Below are 9,913 nucleotides of genomic sequence, written 5' to 3' on the forward strand. Positions count from 1 at the left end.
AAGTTTTGTACTTTTAAGCATCTGGTCGGCTAGACCTTGCAGTTTTAAAAGGCAATTGAGAAAGGGCTCACTTCCTGAACTTGGAGCACAAAAAAGCCTACAGCACCTGGTATTCCCAGGCGGTCTCCCATCCAGGTACTAACTAGGCCTGACACTGCTTCACTTCCGAGATCAGACGAGATCGGGTGCATTCAGTGTGGTGTGGCCGTAGGCTCTAGGAATGCTAAGAATATTACTCTTATGCATTTGCATTTAGTAAGCTAAGCCATGCAGCCACTTGCAACATGATACCACGCTCATCGCTCGATCAGGCGAGATATATAAGACTGGTGGGCCCATTCAGGACTCCTATGTCTGGTAGGATAACTTTAATTCATCCATCCTGTGTCTGTTGCAGGGAGGTGGAGAGAACAATCAACACAATAATGGGTTTCTTTCATGCCTCTTGAAGGACTCAATATTCTCTGTACTGCATTACATGTGAAAGTCGATTTATTACCCATGAACACACTACTTGTATGCTAATTCTATGTAAAAAGGTAGCTCCAGCCCTCATGATGTTGTCCAACATTTCCGCTATAAAACGGGATACAATTATTTTGGAAACATACCAAATTTGAAAAATAATTGAGAAGTTGCGCAATTACTAATCATGGAGCACAAAAAAGCCTACAGCACCTGGTATTCCCAGGCAGTCTCCCATCCAGGTACTAACTAGGCCCGACCCTGCTTAGCTTCCGAGATCGGGCGCATTCAGTGTGGTGTGGCCGTAGGCTCTGGGCCTAGTGAGTTTTGTACTTTTAAGCATCTAGTCGGCTAGACCTTGCAGTTTTGAAAGGCAATTGAGAAATGGCTCACTTCCTGAACTTGGAGCACAAAAAAGCCTACAGCACCTGGTATTCCCAGGCGGTCTCCCATCCAGGTACTAACTAGGCCCAACAATGCTTAGCTTCCGAGATCAGACGAGATCAGGCGCACTCAGTGTGGTGTGGCCGTAGGCTCTGGGCCTAATGAGTTTTGTACTTTTAAGCATCTAGTCGGCTAGACCTTGCAGTTTTGAAAGGCAATTGAGAAAGGGTTCACTTCCTGAACTTGGAGCACAAAAAAGCCTACAGCACCTGGTATTCCCAGGCGGTCTCCCATCCAGGTACTAACTAGGCCTAACACTGCTTAACTTCCGAGATCAGACGAGATCGGGTGCATTCAGTGTGGTGTGGCCGTAGGCTCTAGGAATGCTAAGAATATTACTCTTATGCATTTGCATTTAGTAAGCTAAGCCATGCAGCCACTTGCAACATGATACCACGCTCATCGCTCGATCAGGCTCGATCAGGCGAGATATATAAGACTGGTGGGCCCATTCAGGACTCCTATGTCTGGTAGGATAACTTTAATTCATCCATCCTGTGTCTGTTGCAGGGAGGTGGAGAGAACAATCAACACAATAATGGTTTTCTTTCATGCCTCTTGAAGGACTCAATATTCTCTGTACTGCATTACATGTGAAAGTCGATTTATTACCCATGAACACACTACCTGTATGCTAATTCTATGTAAAAAGGTAGCTCCAGCCCTCATGATGTTGTCCAACATTTCCGCTATAAAACGGTATACAATTATTTTGGAAACATACCAAATTTGAAAAATAATTGAGAAGTTGCGCAATTAATAATCATGGAGCACAAAAAAGCCTACAGCACCTGGTATTCCCAGGCAGTCTCCCATCCAGGTACTAACTAGGCCCGACCCTGCTTAGCTTCCGAGATCGGGCGCATTCAGTGTGGTGTGGCTGTAGGCTCTGGGCCTAGTGAGTTTTGTACTTTTAAGCATCTAGTCGGCTAGACCTTGCAGTTTTGAAAGGTAATTGTGAAATGGCTCACTTCCTGAACTTGGAGCACAAAAAAGCCTACAGCACCTGGTATTCCCAGGCGGTCTCCCATCCAGGTACTAACGAGGCCCGACACTGCTTAGCTTCCGAGATCAGACGCATTCAGTGTGGTGTGGCCGTAGGCTCTGGGCCTTGTGAGTTTTGTACTTTTAAGCATCTAGTCAGCTAGACCTTGCAGTTTTGAAAGGCAATTGAGAAATGGCTCCCTTCCTGAACTTGGAGCACAAAAAAGCCTACAGCACCTGGTATTCCCAGGCGGTCTCCCATCCAGGTACTAACGAGGCCCGACACTGCTTAGCTTCCGAGATCAGACGAGATCGGGCGCATTCAGTGTGGTGTGGCCGTAGGCTCTGGGCCTTGTGAGTTTTGTACTTTTAAGCATCTAGTCGGCTAGACCTTGCAGTTTTGAAAGGCAATTGAGAAATGGCTCACTTCCTGAACTTGGAGTACAAAAAAGCCTACAGCACCTGGTATTCCCAGGCGGTCTCCCATCCAGGTACTAACTAGGCCCGACACTGCTTAGCTTCTGAGATCAGACGAGATCAGGCGCATTCAGTGTGGTGTGGCTGTAGGCTCTGGGCCTAGTGAGTTTTGTACTTTTAAGCATCTAGTCGGCTAGACCTTGCAGTTTTAAAAGGCAATTGAGAAATGGCTCACTTCCTGAACTTGGAGTACAAAAAAGCCTACAGCACCTGGTATTCCCAGGCGGTCTCCCATCCAGGTACTAACTAGGCCTGACACTGCTTAACTTCCGAGATCAGACGAGATCGGGTGCATTCAGTGTGGTGTGGCCGTAGGCTCTAGGAATGCTAAGAATATTACTCTTATGCATTTGCATTTAGTAAGCTAAGCCATGCAGCCACTTGCAACATGATACCACGCTCATCGCTCGATCCGGCTCGATCAGGCGAGATATATAAGACTGGTGGGCCCATTCAGGACTCCTATGTCTGGTAGGATAACTTTAATTCATCCATCCTGTGTCTGTTGCAGGGAGGTGGAGAGAACAATCAACACAATAATGGGTTTCTTTCATGCCTCTTGAAGGACTCAATATTCTCTGTACTGCATTACATGTGAAAGTCGATTTATTACCCATGAACACACTACCTGTATGCTAATTCTATGTAAAAAGGTAGCTCCAGCCCTCATGATGTTGTCCAACATTTCCGCTATAAAACGGGACACAATTATTTTGGAAACATACCAAATTTGAAAAATAATTGAGAAGTTGCGCAATTACTAATCATGGAGCACAAAAAAGCCTACAGCACCTGGTATTCCCAGGCAGTCTCCCATCCAGGTACTAACTAGGCCCGACCCTGCTTAGCTTCCGAGATCGGGCACATTCTGTGTGGTGTGGCCGTAGGCTCTGGGCCTAGTGAGTTTTGTACTTTTAAGCATCTAGTCGGCTAGACCTTGCAGTTTTGAAAGGCAATTGTGAAATGGCTCACTTCCTGAACTTGGAGCACAAAAAAGCCTACAGCACCTGGTATTCCCAGGCGGTCTCCCATCCAGGTACTAACGAGGCCCGACACTGCTTAGCTTCCGAGATCAGACGAGATCGGGCGCATTCAGTGTGGTGTGGCCGTAGGCTCTGGGCCTTGTGAGTTTTGTACTTTTAAGCATCTAGTCGGTTAGACCTTGCAGTTTTGAAAGGCAATTGAGAAATGGCTCACTTCCTGAACTTGGAGTACAAAAAAGCCTACAGCACCTGGTATTCCCAGGCAGTCTCCCATCCAGGTACTAACTAGGCCCGACCCTGCTTAGCTTCGGAGATCGGGCGCATTCAGTGTGGTGTGGCCGTAGGCTCTGGGCCCAGTGAGTTTTGTACTTTTAAGCATCTAGTCGGCTAGACCTTGCAGTTTTGAAAGGCAATTGTGAAATGGCTCACTTCCTGAACTTGGAGCACAAAAAAGCCTACAGCACCTGGTATTCCCAGGTGGTCTCCCATCCAGGTACTAACTAGGCCTAACACTGCTTAGCTTCCTAGATCAGGCAAGATCAGGCGCAATCAGTGTGGTGTGGCCGTAGGCTCTGGGCCTAGTGAGTTTTGTACTTTTAAGCATCTAGTCAGCTAGACCTTGCAGTTTTGAAAGGCAATTGAGAAATGGCTCACTTCCTGAACTTGGAGCACAAAAAAGCCTACAGCACCTGGTATTCCCAGGCGGTCTCCCATCCAGGTACTAACGAGGCCCGACACTGCTTAGCTTCCGAGATCAGACGAGATAGGGCCCATTCAGTGTGGTGTGGCCGTAGGCTCTGGGCCTTGTGAGTTTTGTACTTTTAAGCATCTAGTCGGCTAGACCTTGCAGTTTTGAAAGGCAATTGAGAAATGGCTCACTTCCTGAACTTGGAGTACAAAAAAGCCTACAGCACCTGGTATTCCCAGGCGGTCTCCCATCCAGGTACTAACTAGGCCCGACACTGCTTAGCTTCTGAGATCAGACGAGATCAGGCGCATTCAGTGTGGTGTGGCCGTAGGCTCTGGGCCCAGTGAGTTTTGTACTTTTAAGCATCTAGTCGGCTAGACCTTGCAGTTTTAAAAGGCAATTGAGAAAGGGCTCACTTCCTGAACTTGGAGCACAAAAAAGCCTACAGCACCTGGTATTCCCAGGCGGTCTCCCATCCAGGTACTAACTAGGCCTGACACTGCTTAACTTCCAAGATCAGACGAGATCGGGTGCATTCAGTGTGGTGTGGCCCTAGGCTCTAGGAATGCTAAGAATATTACTCTTATGCATTTGCATTTAGTAAGCTAAGCCATGCAGCCACTTGCAACATGATACCACGCTCAGGCGAGATATATAAGACTGGTGGGCCCATTCAGGACTCCTATGTCTGGTAGGATAACTTTAATTCATCCATCCTGTGTCTGTTGCAGGGAGGTGGAGAGAACAATCAACACAATAATGGTTTTCTTTCATGCCTCTTGAAGGACTCAATATTCTCTGTACTGCATTACATGTGAAAGTCGATTTATTACCCATGAACACACTACCTGTATGCTAATTCTATGTAAAAAGGTAGCTCCAGCCCTCATGATGTTGTCCAACATTTCCGCTATAAAACGGGATACAATTATTTTGGAAACATACCAAATTTGAAAAATAATTGAGAAGTTGCGCAATTACTAATCATGGAGCACAAAAAAGCCTACAGCACCTGGTATTCCCAGGCAGTCTCCCATCCAGGTACTAACTAGGCCCAACCCTGCTTAGCTTCCGAGATCGGGCGCATTCAGTGTGGTGTGGCCGTAGGCTCTAGGCCTAGTGAGTTTTGTACTTTTAAGCACTAGACCTTGCAGTTTTGAAAGGCAATTGTGAAATGGCTCACTTCCTGAACTTGGAGCACAAAAAAGCCTACAGCACCTGGTATTCCCAGGTGGTCTCCCATCCAGGTACTAACTAGGCCCGACACTGCTTAGCTTCCGAGATCAGACGAGATCGGGCGCAATCAGTGTGGTGTGGCCGTAGGCTCTGGGCCTAGTGAGTTTTGTACTTTTAAGCATCTAGTCAGCTAGACCTTGCAGTTTTGAAAGGCAATTGAGAAATGGCTCACTTCCTGAACTTGGAGCACAAAAAAGCCTACAGCACCTGGTATTCCCAGGCGGTCTCCCATCCAGGTACTAACGAGGCCCGACACTGCTTAGCTTCCGAGATCAAGCGAGATCGGGCGCATTCAGTGTGGTGTGGCCGTAGGCTCTGGGCCTTGTGAGTTTTGTACTTTTAAGCATCTAGTCGGCTAGACCTTGCAGTTTTGAAAGGCAATTGAGAAATGGCTCACTTCCTGAACTTGGAGTACAAAAAAGCCTACAGCACCTGGTATTCCCAGGCGGTCTCCCATCCAGGTACTAACTAGGCCCGACACTGCTTAGCTTCTGAGATCAGACGAGATCAGGCGCATTCAGTGTGGTGTGGCCGTAGGCTCTGGGCCTAGGAAGTTTTGTACTTTTAAGCATCTAGTCGGCTAGACCTTGCAGTTTTAAAAGGCAATTGAGAAAGGGCTCACTTCCTGAACTTGGAGCACAAAAAAGCCTACAGCACCTGGTATTCCCAGGCGGTCTCCCATCCAGGTACTAACTAGGCCTGACACTGCTTCACTTCCGAGATCAGACGAGATCGGGTGCATTCAGTGTGGTGTGGCCGTAGGCTCTAGGAATGCTAAGAATATTACTCTTATGCATTTGCATTTAGTAAGCTAAGCCATGCAGCCACTTGCAACATGATACCACGCTCATCGCTCGATCAGGCGAGATATATAAGACTGGTGGGCCCATTCAGGACTCCTATGTCTGGTAGGATAACTTTAATTCATCCATCCTGTGTCTGTTGCAGGGAGGTGGAGAGAACAATCAACACAATAATGGGTTTCTTTCATGCCTCTTGAAGGACTCAATATTCTCTGTACTGCATTACATGTGAAAGTCGATTTATTACCCATGAACACACTACTTGTATGCTAATTCTATGTAAAAAGGTAGCTCCAGCCCTCATGATGTTGTCCAACATTTCCGCTATTAAACGGGATACAATTATTTTGGAAACATACCAAATTTGAAAAATAATTGAGAAGTTGCGCAATTACTAATCATGGAGCACAAAAAAGCCTACAGCACCTGGTATTCCCAGGCAGTCTCCCATCCAGGTACTAACTAGGCCCGACCCTGCTTAGCTTCCGAGATCGGGCGCATTCAGTGTGGTGTGGCCGTAGGCTCTGGGCCTAGTGAGTTTTGTACTTTTAAGCATCTAGTCGGCTAGACCTTGCAGTTTTGAAAGGCAATTGTGAAATGGCTCACTTCCTGAACTTGGAGCACAAAAAAAGCCTACAGCACCTGGTATTCCCAGGCGGTCTCCCATCCAGGTACTAACGAGGCCCGACACTGCTTAGCTTCCGAGATCAGACGAGATCGGGCGCATTCAGTGTGGTGTGGCCGTAGGCTCTGGGCCTTGTGAGTTTTGTACTTTTAAGCATCTAGTCGGCTAGACCTTGCAGTTTTGAAAGGCAATTGAGAAATGGCTCACTTCCTGAACTTGGAGTACAAAAAAGCCTACAGCACCTGGTATTCCCAGGCGGTCTCCCATCCAGGTACTAACTAGGCCCGACACTGCTTAGCTTCTGAGATCAGACGAGATCAGGCGCATTCAGTGTGGTGTGGCCGTAGGCTCTGGGCCTAGTGAGTTTTGTACTTTTAAGCATCTAGTCGGCTAGACCTTGCAGTTTTAAAAGGCAATTGAGAAAGGGCTCACTTCCTGAACTTGGAGCACAAAAAAGCCTACAGCACCTGGTATTCCCAGGCGGTCTCCCATCCAGGTACTAACTAGGCCTGACACTGCTTAACTTCCAAGATCAGACGAGATCGGGTGCATTCAGTGTGGTGTGGCCGTAGGCTCTAGGAATGCTAAGAATATTACTCTTATGCATTTGCATTTAGTAAGCTAAGCCATGCAGCCACTTGCAACATGATACCACGCTCATCGCTCGATCAGGCTCGATCAGGCGAGATATATAAGACTGGTGGGCCCATTCAGGACTCCTATGTCTGGTAGGATAACTTTAATTCATCCATCCTGTGTCTGTTGCAGGGAGGTGGAGAGAACAATCAACACAATAATGGTTTTCTTTCATGCCTCTTGAAGGACTCAATATTCTCTGTACTGCATTACATGTGAAAGTCGATTTATTACCCATGAACACACTACCTGTATGCTAATTCTATGTAAAAAGGTAGCTCCAGCCCTCATGATGTTGTCCAACATTTCCGCTATAAAACGGGATACAATTATTTTGGAAACATACCAAATTTGAAAAATAATTGAGAAGTTGCGCAATTACTAATCATGGAGCACAAAAAAGCCTACAGCACCTGGTATTCCCAGGCAGTCTCCCATCCAGGTACTAACTAGGCCCGACCCTGCTTAGTTTCTGAGATCGGGCGCATTCAGTGTGGTGTGGCCGTAGGCTCTAGGCCTAGTGAGTTTTGTACTTTTAAGCACTAGACCTTGCAGTTTTGAAAGGCAATTGTGAAATGGCTCACTTCCTGAACTTGGAGCACAAAAAAGCCTACAGCACCTGGTATTCCCAGGTGGTCTCCCATCCAGGTACTAACTAGGCCCGACACTGCTTAGCTTCCGAGATCAGACGAGATCGGGCGCAATCAGTGTGGTGTGGCCGTAGGCTCTGGGCCTAGTGAGTTTTGTACTTTTAAGCATCTAGTCAGCTAGACCTTGCAGTTTTGAAAGGCAATTGAGAAATGGCTCACTTCCTGAACTTGGAGCACAAAAAAGCCTACAGCACCTGGTATTCCCAGGCGGTCTCCCATCCAGGTACTAACGAGGCCCGACACTGCTTAGCTTCCGAGATCAGACGAGATCGGGCGCATTCAGTGTGGTGTGGCCGTAGGCTCTGGGCCTTGTGAGTTTTGTACTTTTAAGCATCTAGTCGGCTAGACCTTGCAGTTTTGAAAGGCAATTGAGAAATGGCTCACTTCCTGAACTTGGAGTACAAAAAAGCCTACAGCACCTGGTATTCCCAGGCGGTCTCCCATCCAGGTACTAACTAGGCCCGACACTGCTTAGCTTCTGAGATCAGACGAGATCAGGCGCATTCAGTGTGGTGTGGCCGTAGGCTCTGGGCCTAGGAAGTTTTGTACTTTTAAGCATCTAGTCGGCTAGACCTTGCAGTTTTAAAAGGCAATTGAGAAAGGGCTCACTTCCTGAACTTGGAGCACAAAAAAGCCTACAGCACCTGGTATTCCCAGGCGGTCTCCCATCCAGGTACTAACTAGGCCTGACACTGCTTCACTTCCGAGATCAGACGAGATCGGGTGCATTCAGTGTGGTGTGGCCGTAGGCTCTAGGAATGCTAAGAATATTACTCTTATGCATTTGCATTTAGTAAGCTAAGCCATGCAGCCACTTGCAACATGATACCACGCTCATCGCTCGATCAGGCGAGATATATAAGACTGGTGGGCCCATTCAGGACTCCTATGTCTGGTAGGATAACTTTAATTCATCCATCCTGTGTCTGTTGCAGGGAGGTGGAGAGAACAATCAACACAATAATGGGTTTCTTTCATGCCTCTTGAAGGACTCAATATTCTCTGTACTGCATTACATGTGAAAGTCGATTTATTACCCATGAACACACTACTTGTATGCTAATTCTATGTAAAAAGGTAGCTCCAGCCCTCATGATGTTGTCCAACATTTCCGCTATAAAACGGGATACAATTATTTTGGAAACATACCAAATTTGAAAAATAATTGAGAAGTTGCGCAATTACTAATCATGGAGCACAAAAAAGCCTACAGCACCTGGTATTCCCAGGCAGTCTCCCATCCAGGTACTAACTAGGCCCGACCCTGCTTAGCTTCCGAGATCGGGCGCATTCAGTGTGGTGTGGCCGTAGGCTCTGGGCCTAGTGAGTTTTGTACTTTTAAGCATCTAGTCGGCTAGACCTTGCAGTTTTGAAAGGCAATTGAGAAATGGCTCACTTCCTGAACTTGGAGCACAAAAAAGCCTACAGCACCTGGTATTCCCAGGCGGTCTCCCATCCAGGTACTAACTAGGCCCAACAATGCTTAGCTTCCGAGATCAGACGAGATCAGGCGCACTCAGTGTGGTGTGGCCGTAGGCTCTGGGCCTAATGAGTTTTGTACTTTTAAGCATCTAGTCGGCTAGACCTTGCAGTTTTGAAAGGCAATTGAGAAAGGGTTCACTTCCTGAACTTGGAGCACAAAAAAGCCTACAGCACCTGGTATTCCCAGGCGGTCTCCCATCCAGGTACTAACTAGGCCTAACACTGCTTAACTTCCGAGATCAGACGAGATCGGGTGCATTCAGTGTGGTGTGGCCGTAGGCTCTAGGAATGCTAAGAATATTACTCTTATGCATTTGCATTTAGTAAGCTAAGCCATGCAGCCACTTGCAACATGATACCACGCTCATCGCTCGATCAGGCTCGATCAGGCGAGATATATAAGACTGGTGGGCCCATTCAGGACTCCTATGTCTGGTAGG

General features: G+C 47.2%; 22 non-coding genes and 11 pseudogenes across 22 annotated transcripts; all 33 read right to left on the bottom strand.

Moving 5' to 3' along the window:
* Positions 1-94: 94 nt before the first annotated feature.
* Positions 95-213, bottom strand: LOC138462875 (5S ribosomal RNA). The gene has a single exon (XR_011265463.1). It is a non-coding gene; the product is annotated as a 5S ribosomal RNA (ribosomal RNA).
* Positions 214-666: 453 nt separating this feature from the next.
* On the bottom strand, positions 667-775 carry LOC138456926 (5S ribosomal RNA; annotated as a pseudogene).
* Positions 776-881: 106 nt separating this feature from the next.
* Positions 882-1,000, bottom strand: LOC138454030 (5S ribosomal RNA). The gene has a single exon (XR_011260725.1). It is a non-coding gene; the product is annotated as a 5S ribosomal RNA (ribosomal RNA).
* Positions 1,001-1,106: 106 nt separating this feature from the next.
* Positions 1,107-1,225, bottom strand: LOC138458034 (5S ribosomal RNA). The gene has a single exon (XR_011262346.1). It is a non-coding gene; the product is annotated as a 5S ribosomal RNA (ribosomal RNA).
* A 463-nt stretch (positions 1,226-1,688) lies between these two features.
* LOC138457466 (5S ribosomal RNA) lies at positions 1,689-1,797 on the bottom strand (annotated as a pseudogene).
* Positions 1,798-1,903: 106 nt separating this feature from the next.
* LOC138457935 (5S ribosomal RNA) lies at positions 1,904-2,012 on the bottom strand (annotated as a pseudogene).
* Positions 2,013-2,118: 106 nt separating this feature from the next.
* On the bottom strand, positions 2,119-2,237 carry LOC138462080 (5S ribosomal RNA). Its single transcript, XR_011264683.1, has one exon. It is a non-coding gene; the product is annotated as a 5S ribosomal RNA (ribosomal RNA).
* Positions 2,238-2,343: 106 nt separating this feature from the next.
* Positions 2,344-2,462, bottom strand: LOC138459098 (5S ribosomal RNA). The gene has a single exon (XR_011262534.1). It is a non-coding gene; the product is annotated as a 5S ribosomal RNA (ribosomal RNA).
* Positions 2,463-2,568: 106 nt separating this feature from the next.
* LOC138461367 (5S ribosomal RNA) lies at positions 2,569-2,687 on the bottom strand. Its single transcript, XR_011263984.1, has one exon. It is a non-coding gene; the product is annotated as a 5S ribosomal RNA (ribosomal RNA).
* Positions 2,688-3,150: 463 nt separating this feature from the next.
* LOC138459003 (5S ribosomal RNA) lies at positions 3,151-3,259 on the bottom strand (annotated as a pseudogene).
* A 106-nt stretch (positions 3,260-3,365) lies between these two features.
* LOC138462081 (5S ribosomal RNA) lies at positions 3,366-3,484 on the bottom strand. Its single transcript, XR_011264685.1, has one exon. It is a non-coding gene; the product is annotated as a 5S ribosomal RNA (ribosomal RNA).
* Positions 3,485-3,590: 106 nt separating this feature from the next.
* Positions 3,591-3,699, bottom strand: LOC138458787 (5S ribosomal RNA; annotated as a pseudogene).
* A 106-nt stretch (positions 3,700-3,805) lies between these two features.
* Positions 3,806-3,924, bottom strand: LOC138456462 (5S ribosomal RNA; annotated as a pseudogene).
* A 106-nt stretch (positions 3,925-4,030) lies between these two features.
* LOC138455655 (5S ribosomal RNA) lies at positions 4,031-4,149 on the bottom strand (annotated as a pseudogene).
* A 106-nt stretch (positions 4,150-4,255) lies between these two features.
* On the bottom strand, positions 4,256-4,374 carry LOC138454456 (5S ribosomal RNA). The gene has a single exon (XR_011261133.1). It is a non-coding gene; the product is annotated as a 5S ribosomal RNA (ribosomal RNA).
* A 106-nt stretch (positions 4,375-4,480) lies between these two features.
* Positions 4,481-4,599, bottom strand: LOC138454498 (5S ribosomal RNA). Its single transcript, XR_011261172.1, has one exon. It is a non-coding gene; the product is annotated as a 5S ribosomal RNA (ribosomal RNA).
* Positions 4,600-5,041: 442 nt separating this feature from the next.
* Positions 5,042-5,150, bottom strand: LOC138456419 (5S ribosomal RNA; annotated as a pseudogene).
* A 97-nt stretch (positions 5,151-5,247) lies between these two features.
* LOC138459938 (5S ribosomal RNA) lies at positions 5,248-5,366 on the bottom strand. Its single transcript, XR_011262717.1, has one exon. It is a non-coding gene; the product is annotated as a 5S ribosomal RNA (ribosomal RNA).
* A 106-nt stretch (positions 5,367-5,472) lies between these two features.
* On the bottom strand, positions 5,473-5,591 carry LOC138453995 (5S ribosomal RNA). The gene has a single exon (XR_011260692.1). It is a non-coding gene; the product is annotated as a 5S ribosomal RNA (ribosomal RNA).
* Positions 5,592-5,697: 106 nt separating this feature from the next.
* LOC138454468 (5S ribosomal RNA) lies at positions 5,698-5,816 on the bottom strand. Its single transcript, XR_011261144.1, has one exon. It is a non-coding gene; the product is annotated as a 5S ribosomal RNA (ribosomal RNA).
* A 106-nt stretch (positions 5,817-5,922) lies between these two features.
* LOC138462876 (5S ribosomal RNA) lies at positions 5,923-6,041 on the bottom strand. The gene has a single exon (XR_011265464.1). It is a non-coding gene; the product is annotated as a 5S ribosomal RNA (ribosomal RNA).
* Positions 6,042-6,494: 453 nt separating this feature from the next.
* On the bottom strand, positions 6,495-6,603 carry LOC138456927 (5S ribosomal RNA; annotated as a pseudogene).
* Positions 6,604-6,710: 107 nt separating this feature from the next.
* LOC138462082 (5S ribosomal RNA) lies at positions 6,711-6,829 on the bottom strand. Its single transcript, XR_011264686.1, has one exon. It is a non-coding gene; the product is annotated as a 5S ribosomal RNA (ribosomal RNA).
* Positions 6,830-6,935: 106 nt separating this feature from the next.
* Positions 6,936-7,054, bottom strand: LOC138454481 (5S ribosomal RNA). Its single transcript, XR_011261156.1, has one exon. It is a non-coding gene; the product is annotated as a 5S ribosomal RNA (ribosomal RNA).
* A 106-nt stretch (positions 7,055-7,160) lies between these two features.
* On the bottom strand, positions 7,161-7,279 carry LOC138463612 (5S ribosomal RNA). The gene has a single exon (XR_011266198.1). It is a non-coding gene; the product is annotated as a 5S ribosomal RNA (ribosomal RNA).
* A 463-nt stretch (positions 7,280-7,742) lies between these two features.
* Positions 7,743-7,851, bottom strand: LOC138459475 (5S ribosomal RNA; annotated as a pseudogene).
* A 97-nt stretch (positions 7,852-7,948) lies between these two features.
* On the bottom strand, positions 7,949-8,067 carry LOC138459939 (5S ribosomal RNA). The gene has a single exon (XR_011262718.1). It is a non-coding gene; the product is annotated as a 5S ribosomal RNA (ribosomal RNA).
* Positions 8,068-8,173: 106 nt separating this feature from the next.
* On the bottom strand, positions 8,174-8,292 carry LOC138462083 (5S ribosomal RNA). The gene has a single exon (XR_011264687.1). It is a non-coding gene; the product is annotated as a 5S ribosomal RNA (ribosomal RNA).
* A 106-nt stretch (positions 8,293-8,398) lies between these two features.
* LOC138454493 (5S ribosomal RNA) lies at positions 8,399-8,517 on the bottom strand. The gene has a single exon (XR_011261167.1). It is a non-coding gene; the product is annotated as a 5S ribosomal RNA (ribosomal RNA).
* A 106-nt stretch (positions 8,518-8,623) lies between these two features.
* LOC138462877 (5S ribosomal RNA) lies at positions 8,624-8,742 on the bottom strand. Its single transcript, XR_011265465.1, has one exon. It is a non-coding gene; the product is annotated as a 5S ribosomal RNA (ribosomal RNA).
* A 453-nt stretch (positions 8,743-9,195) lies between these two features.
* On the bottom strand, positions 9,196-9,304 carry LOC138456929 (5S ribosomal RNA; annotated as a pseudogene).
* Positions 9,305-9,410: 106 nt separating this feature from the next.
* LOC138454031 (5S ribosomal RNA) lies at positions 9,411-9,529 on the bottom strand. The gene has a single exon (XR_011260726.1). It is a non-coding gene; the product is annotated as a 5S ribosomal RNA (ribosomal RNA).
* Positions 9,530-9,635: 106 nt separating this feature from the next.
* LOC138458046 (5S ribosomal RNA) lies at positions 9,636-9,754 on the bottom strand. Its single transcript, XR_011262348.1, has one exon. It is a non-coding gene; the product is annotated as a 5S ribosomal RNA (ribosomal RNA).
* Between the last annotated feature and the right edge of the window lie 159 nt (positions 9,755-9,913).

Source organism: Ambystoma mexicanum, chromosome 4p, assembly GCF_040938575.1.
Source record: "Ambystoma mexicanum isolate Mex_15411 chromosome 4p, UKY_AmexF1_1, whole genome shotgun sequence".
Taxonomy (NCBI): Eukaryota; Metazoa; Chordata; class Amphibia; order Caudata; family Ambystomatidae; genus Ambystoma; species Ambystoma mexicanum.